This window comes from Arachis hypogaea, chromosome 12 (genome assembly GCF_003086295.3).
Source record: "Arachis hypogaea cultivar Tifrunner chromosome 12, arahy.Tifrunner.gnm2.J5K5, whole genome shotgun sequence".
NCBI classification, from domain to species: Eukaryota; Viridiplantae; Streptophyta; class Magnoliopsida; order Fabales; family Fabaceae; genus Arachis; species Arachis hypogaea.
Window position 1 is genome coordinate 86,955,320 of NC_092047.1, and position 6,095 is coordinate 86,961,414.

General features: G+C 36.6%; 1 long non-coding RNA gene across 1 annotated transcript; it reads right to left on the reverse strand.

The window, feature by feature from the left end:
• Positions 1–2,057: 2,057 nt before the first annotated feature.
• On the reverse strand, positions 2,058–4,354 carry LOC140177055 (uncharacterized). The gene is made up of 3 exons (XR_011868696.1): positions 4,032–4,354; positions 3,815–3,943; positions 2,058–2,429 (listed from the first exon to the last, which is right to left on the reverse strand). It is a non-coding gene; the product is annotated as an uncharacterized lncRNA (long non-coding RNA).
• Positions 4,355–6,095: the final 1,741 nt, after the last annotated feature.

The following is a 6,095-nucleotide window of genomic DNA, read 5'->3' on the forward strand; positions in this document are numbered from 1 at the left end:
TACAACATTCTGGTGCTGCATCAAAACACACCCCAACCCTTTCAGAGATGCATCACAATACACTTCAAACGGTTCACTTGGTTCAGGTAATACCAATACAGGTGCAGTAGTCAACCTGTGCTTCAATATTTGGAAACTTTCTTCACATTCCGGAGTCCAGATAAAAGGTGTATCCTTCCTAGTCAACTTAGTTAAAGGTAAGGCGAGCTGTGAAAATCCCCTAATGAATCTGCGATAATACCCCACCAAACCTAAGAAACTCCTGATCTCTGTCACTGAAGTTGGTCGCTCCCAATTCATCACTGCTTCCACCTTAGCAGGATCCACAGCTATCCCCTGCTTACTCACCACGTGACCGAGAAACTTTACCTCACTCTTCCCAAACTCGCATTTAGATAACTTAGTGTATAACTTCCTGTCTCTCAGAATTTGCAGCACAGTTCGCAAATGATCAGCATGTTCCTCTTCAGACTTAGAATAAACAAGAATGTCATCAATGAAGACAATAACAAACTTGTCCAGATACGGTCGAAAAATCCTGTTCATATAATCCATAAATACTGCCGGGGCATTAGTTAACCCGAAAGACATCATTGTATACTCATAATGACCGTAACGTGTCCTGAAAGCAGTTTTCGGAATATCCTCGTCTCTAACCCTTATCTAATGATACCCGGACCGCAGATCAATCTTAGAAAACACACCGGCACCCTGTAACTGATCCATTAGATCGTCGATTTTAGGCAACGGATATTTGTTCTTCACAGTGATCTTATTCAATTGCCGATAGTCAACACACAACCACATACTCCCATCCTTCTTCTTTATCAGTAACACTGGCGCTCCCCACGGAGAAATACTTGGTCGGATAAAATGCTTACCCAACAGATCTTCCAGCTGAGTCTTCGGTTTAGTCATTTCTAAAGTGACATCCTATAAGGAGTAATAAAAATCGAACAGGCTCCAGGCACCAACTCAATTACAAATTCAACCTCCCGATTAGGTGGAAATTCATTAATATCATCCGGAAACACATTTGGAAATTCACATACAACCAGAATCTGCTCTAAACTCTGATCATCACCTGATACTCTCGCAGTTAATAACATAATACCCTGACATTCAGTTCCAGAACAGTTTACTATCATAAAATTCAAATAGTAACTATTCACCACAACCGGTGCTTCTGACCTTTCTAGCATAAACTGTACTGACTTCTCAGAACAATCAAGCAAAACATGGTTCTTAAATAACCAATCTCCCGACTATCACAGCGTCATCTGCCTGCAGGATACATCGTGTCCCCTGTCACCAATACTGAGCTTCACCTTGCAACTGATAAGTTCCAAATTCAACCAATTACTTCTCAGGAACCTGTTGGGCCTGCAACGTCCGTTCCATAGCTTGAATCCAATTATCTGCGTTAGTGGGATTTGAGGTTCCCCTGAAGATCGGAGGGTGAACTTTCAGAAATATAGCAAGTGTCATAGGACCGCCCTCATCATTATTGTTCCCGTGATTATCCTGGTTTATCTTATTTCCCAGTGCCTCGGCTGTTGCCTACATAGCTGCAGCCATATTTCCCAGAGTGGCCATAAAGTCTACTGGATCATTCCCTACCGGGCTAGGAGTAACGATGCGTATTCTACCTCTACCTCGCCCGCGACCGCGTCTGCGAGTCGACATCTGGTCCTTATACACATCAAACAAGTGATATTAAGTTGATCAGTCTCAATATCGCAGGTCTAATGCTTTTAAGTTCCAAATGCATGCTCACAAACGTTTATGCCATATATATCAATCAGATATCCTAATAGCACATAAACACATATACAGAGAATGCACAGAAGTACAATCAGTCCGTCTTTCAGGCTCTACAGGAACGAACTGCTCTGATACCATAATGTAACACCCTACCACACAAAGCTTTACGCTTAAGTCGTAAAACAGAGGTGATGTGGTATTACGACCTCTAAAATAAAATAAGTACATATAATAGCAGAAGAGTTATAATATGCTAGGAGCCTTGAAGGATAGGAAAAATAAAAATCGCGAGATAAAAGCGCAACGCTCAAGGAACGAGTTAACTTGCATGCTAAGAAAACTGTAACTGTCAAACATAAGATAACAGAAGTAGGAATAGAGTGCCAAAGATACAAAATAACAAGCTCCTAACTCAGCCTGCGAAGTCAAGACTGGCCGGAGAATATTTACACATATATACATACATATCCAAAACCCAAAAGTACATACACACAATCCTGCCTCTCCATAAACCTCTAAGAGGATAAAAAAGGACAAGTTATGCGGAGAGAAAGTTAAGTACATATATATACATCACTGTACAACAAAACTATACAACAACACTATCCAGTAACCCCTCCGCTTTAAGAGTCCAGACGCCTAACGAGATGGCTCCCGACCTGCATCTGAAAAACAACAACATAGTATGGAATGAGAACCGGAGGTTCTCAGTATGGTAAAGGTGCCACACACATAATATATAAGGTCCTGGGAATGCCAGAGGCAATCCTAGAACGCCGACACTCAGATTGTAGAGCTTAAAGTATTAAACAGAAGCCATAAAAGGTGGTTTCCTAAAAATATTTAATCCTAACTTAACTTAACCTTAAATCTAAGTCCTATACTGCCATTCCTCCATACCTCCAATTCCATCATGCATTTTCACAGACAAATAAACAGATAAAGGCAAACACAAGAAAGTTACAACTACTGCAGGTAACAAATACACATTTAGCATGAAAAATACAGATAGGCACACCCAATTAGAGCACAAGCAAGTAATTCAAGTAATATGCATATGATGCATGCCTGTCCTATGGCTGATGAGGCTCATCTGTCGGTTATCCAGCCAACCCGACAAGTCTGAATTGTCCTTAGACTGTCCCCCGACGTGCATCCCCAAGAGTCTATGCATAGATTTTTCTCAAATAATCAATATTGCTCAATGGGGGTAACATTCCCGGGAATTTATATAGTGCCCGGTCACACTTACGTCGTAGGGTCAACAGAGTATCGAGTTTTCAACCTGGTACACGTGGTGGCAAGCCACGGCACTTAATCCAGGGAATCTCGTATCTCAGATTATTCAAATTCATAAGCCATATAAATAATTCAATTATAATTCCTCAACCTCCACATCATTCTCAATTGCATCTCATTCATCATCATACATTAAACATATTCAATCCTTATCCTTCATTATCACACCTCTCATTCCGTCCATCAATAGTTTCAATTCAAAACGTAATTCATTATTTTCTAAGAATCAAACTTCAAACTTAAAACATACTCACTTTCTTAATAACTCAAAATCAAACCATATAACATTTAAATCTAAATCTCTTTTAAATAATCATCTAAACAAAATCTCTAATTTTTTATAAAATTTCGGCAGCATCTCCTCTAAAACTCGGACTTTGCCACCCTTTTCGGGTCCAAACCTGCTTTCTTTTCAATTCAACATACCCTTCCTCATCATCATAACAATCACCACAATAAATCTACTTCAAATCAACAATTAAACTCATACAATATTCAAATCCAACAACCAAAATTCAACTAAGAATCATAGTTCACAAATCCTAGGCTTTTAACACAAATACCTCAAATCAATAATTCACTAAATCGTTAGTTAATAACTAATTATCCAATAAACTTCAACCAAATATATATATTCATCGACAAATTACTAAACATTAAGCATACACCTGCATTCCAACTTATCCTATGGTCATCTAGCCTAAGTTTTCACAGAACATTATATATTAAATGCAAGAAACCTAAACCATACCTTAGCCGATTTCCACGTAACGACCAAAGCTATTTATTCAAAACCAAGACAGCCCCTCAAAACTCAACTAATCCGCTTTCTCCAAGTTCCAGTATTCACAATTTCAAGCTCCAATTATTTATTTTCAACCTAATACACATTCATAATACATATATACCCAATTTAATACTCAAAGCTCAAATTTAATGAAATTAAAATAGAATTATCGTATCCTCACCTTACCCAAGCTTCACATAAGCAAGAGTGAACGTTTCTCTCAAGCTAATTGGATCCTAAAACATCAGAAATCAAAGAAATTCAATATTCCCACTTAAAATTCGAAAATTGGGAGAAAAGAGGGCTGAGAGTGATTAAACAAGTTATCAGTGAAATTGTTCCGGTAGAAATGTAGAGCTCGACGCGGTGGACGCGTGGCCGCAAACGGTGCGGCGATTGGAGCTCGAACGGAGAAGTTACGGCGCCTTGAACTTGGAACGAGGGTTCGGACCCCTTTTTCTTCTCCTCCCTGGACGCAAGCTTTCAGCGTCACGTTGCTGAAATGAGGGAGATGCAATGCGTGGGTTCATTTAATAGGTCGGTCCGGTTAGACCGATGGTCCGGTTTGGATCCGGTTCAACCGGTTCGGCCCATTCGGTCCAATCTTGGACCGATTTTCTCAAAATTAGTGTCAAAATTCTCGTTTCGATGAGCTCTATCCTAATTTGATATAATATTCACGTTTCTAATCCTCCTTATTAAAAACTAATTTATTGACTAATTATTTACTAATTTAACCGGTGTTTACAAAAAGCATGCATTTTTGTCCAACAATAAAGTTTAAAAAAACCATACTTTTTGATGATGTAGGTGTTTAAAGATGTGGTATTTTCTCTCATCCTCCTCTTCTTATTTTCTCTCTTTTTTTAATTTTTTAATTTTTTTTGGGAGAGGAGAGGAGATTGGAGTATAATCATGGTCATGATGATAAATTTGTTTGTTTTGAATGTTGGCATTTTGAGAAATGAAAAAAAGTGTGTTGAAATGGATCATGTTTGATTTTCTGTCATTTAATTTGTGTTATTAATTTTCCAATGAGGTATAGTATGAGTAATATTGAAAGGAAGAAACTTTGTTGTTGGGGTCAGGGTTTCAGGTTGGTGTGGCAGCAAAAGGATTTTGCTTTGCTATGTGTGAAATCTGAAAACAAAAAAAAAGGAAGAAACTTTGTTGTTGGGGTCAGAGTTTCAGGAGGGTTTCAGGTTGGTGTGGCAGCAAAAAAATTTTGCTTTGCTTTGTGTGAAATCTGAAAACAAAAAAAAAATTATTAACCCAACTAGTACTAATAATTAATGAGGCTGGGTTTGCTAACAGAGAAGGAGGAAGAGCGATGGCTTCGTTGTTGCTGGGTTTGTGCGAAGAAGAAGAAAAAGGGTGGTGGTCATTGAAGATTGGGACTCAACGGAGATGGTGGTGATGGAGATGGAGAAAAAGAAAGAGAGACAGAGGGTTGTGATGATGATAGGGGTGGAGAGGACGGTGAAGATGAAAAGAGAGAAAGAAAGAGAGACAGAGGGTTGTGATGATGATGATGATAGGTATAATAAGGGAGGGGTATTTTAATTATCAAAAAATTAGTAATAAGGGTAAAATTGATGCAAATCGAAAACTTGAGGGACAAAATTGAAACAAATCAAAACTTAAGGATATTTTTAAAACTTTTAGCAAACTTCAGGGACAAAAAGTATACTTTACCCTAATTAAATTTATATAACACAAATTTTTTTTATCATTGTGTTTATATTTAATATTATAATTTTGTTATACACAAAACAAAATTGACTTAAATTTTAATATTATATACATAATATATATTTAATATTATTTTTTTTAAGATTCTAATATATCTTTTTTTTTTAGATTCAGTACATGAATTTTTAACTTATTTTTTATGTGTTATTTATTTTAATTTTAAAATTCAATAACTTTTTTTTTGTACAGACACGTTGCTTTTAATATTTATATACTATTTTTTTATTTTGAACTTTAGCCCAATATCTGAAACTTACAAAAGAAATCTAAAATTTATAAAAAAAATGGTTAACTAATTAACAGGTTACCTCTTTAAATCCAAACCATTCAAATAAAATATAATAAATAAAAAATTTAGATTTAACGAATTAATAAGGTGTGCAACACTCCATACTTAGCAAGGAGCGTTTAAGGATGAGTCTTTAGATGAATAAATATTATTTTTAAAATAAATCATGATATATTGATACAAAAATTATTGTGTGTAAATTTT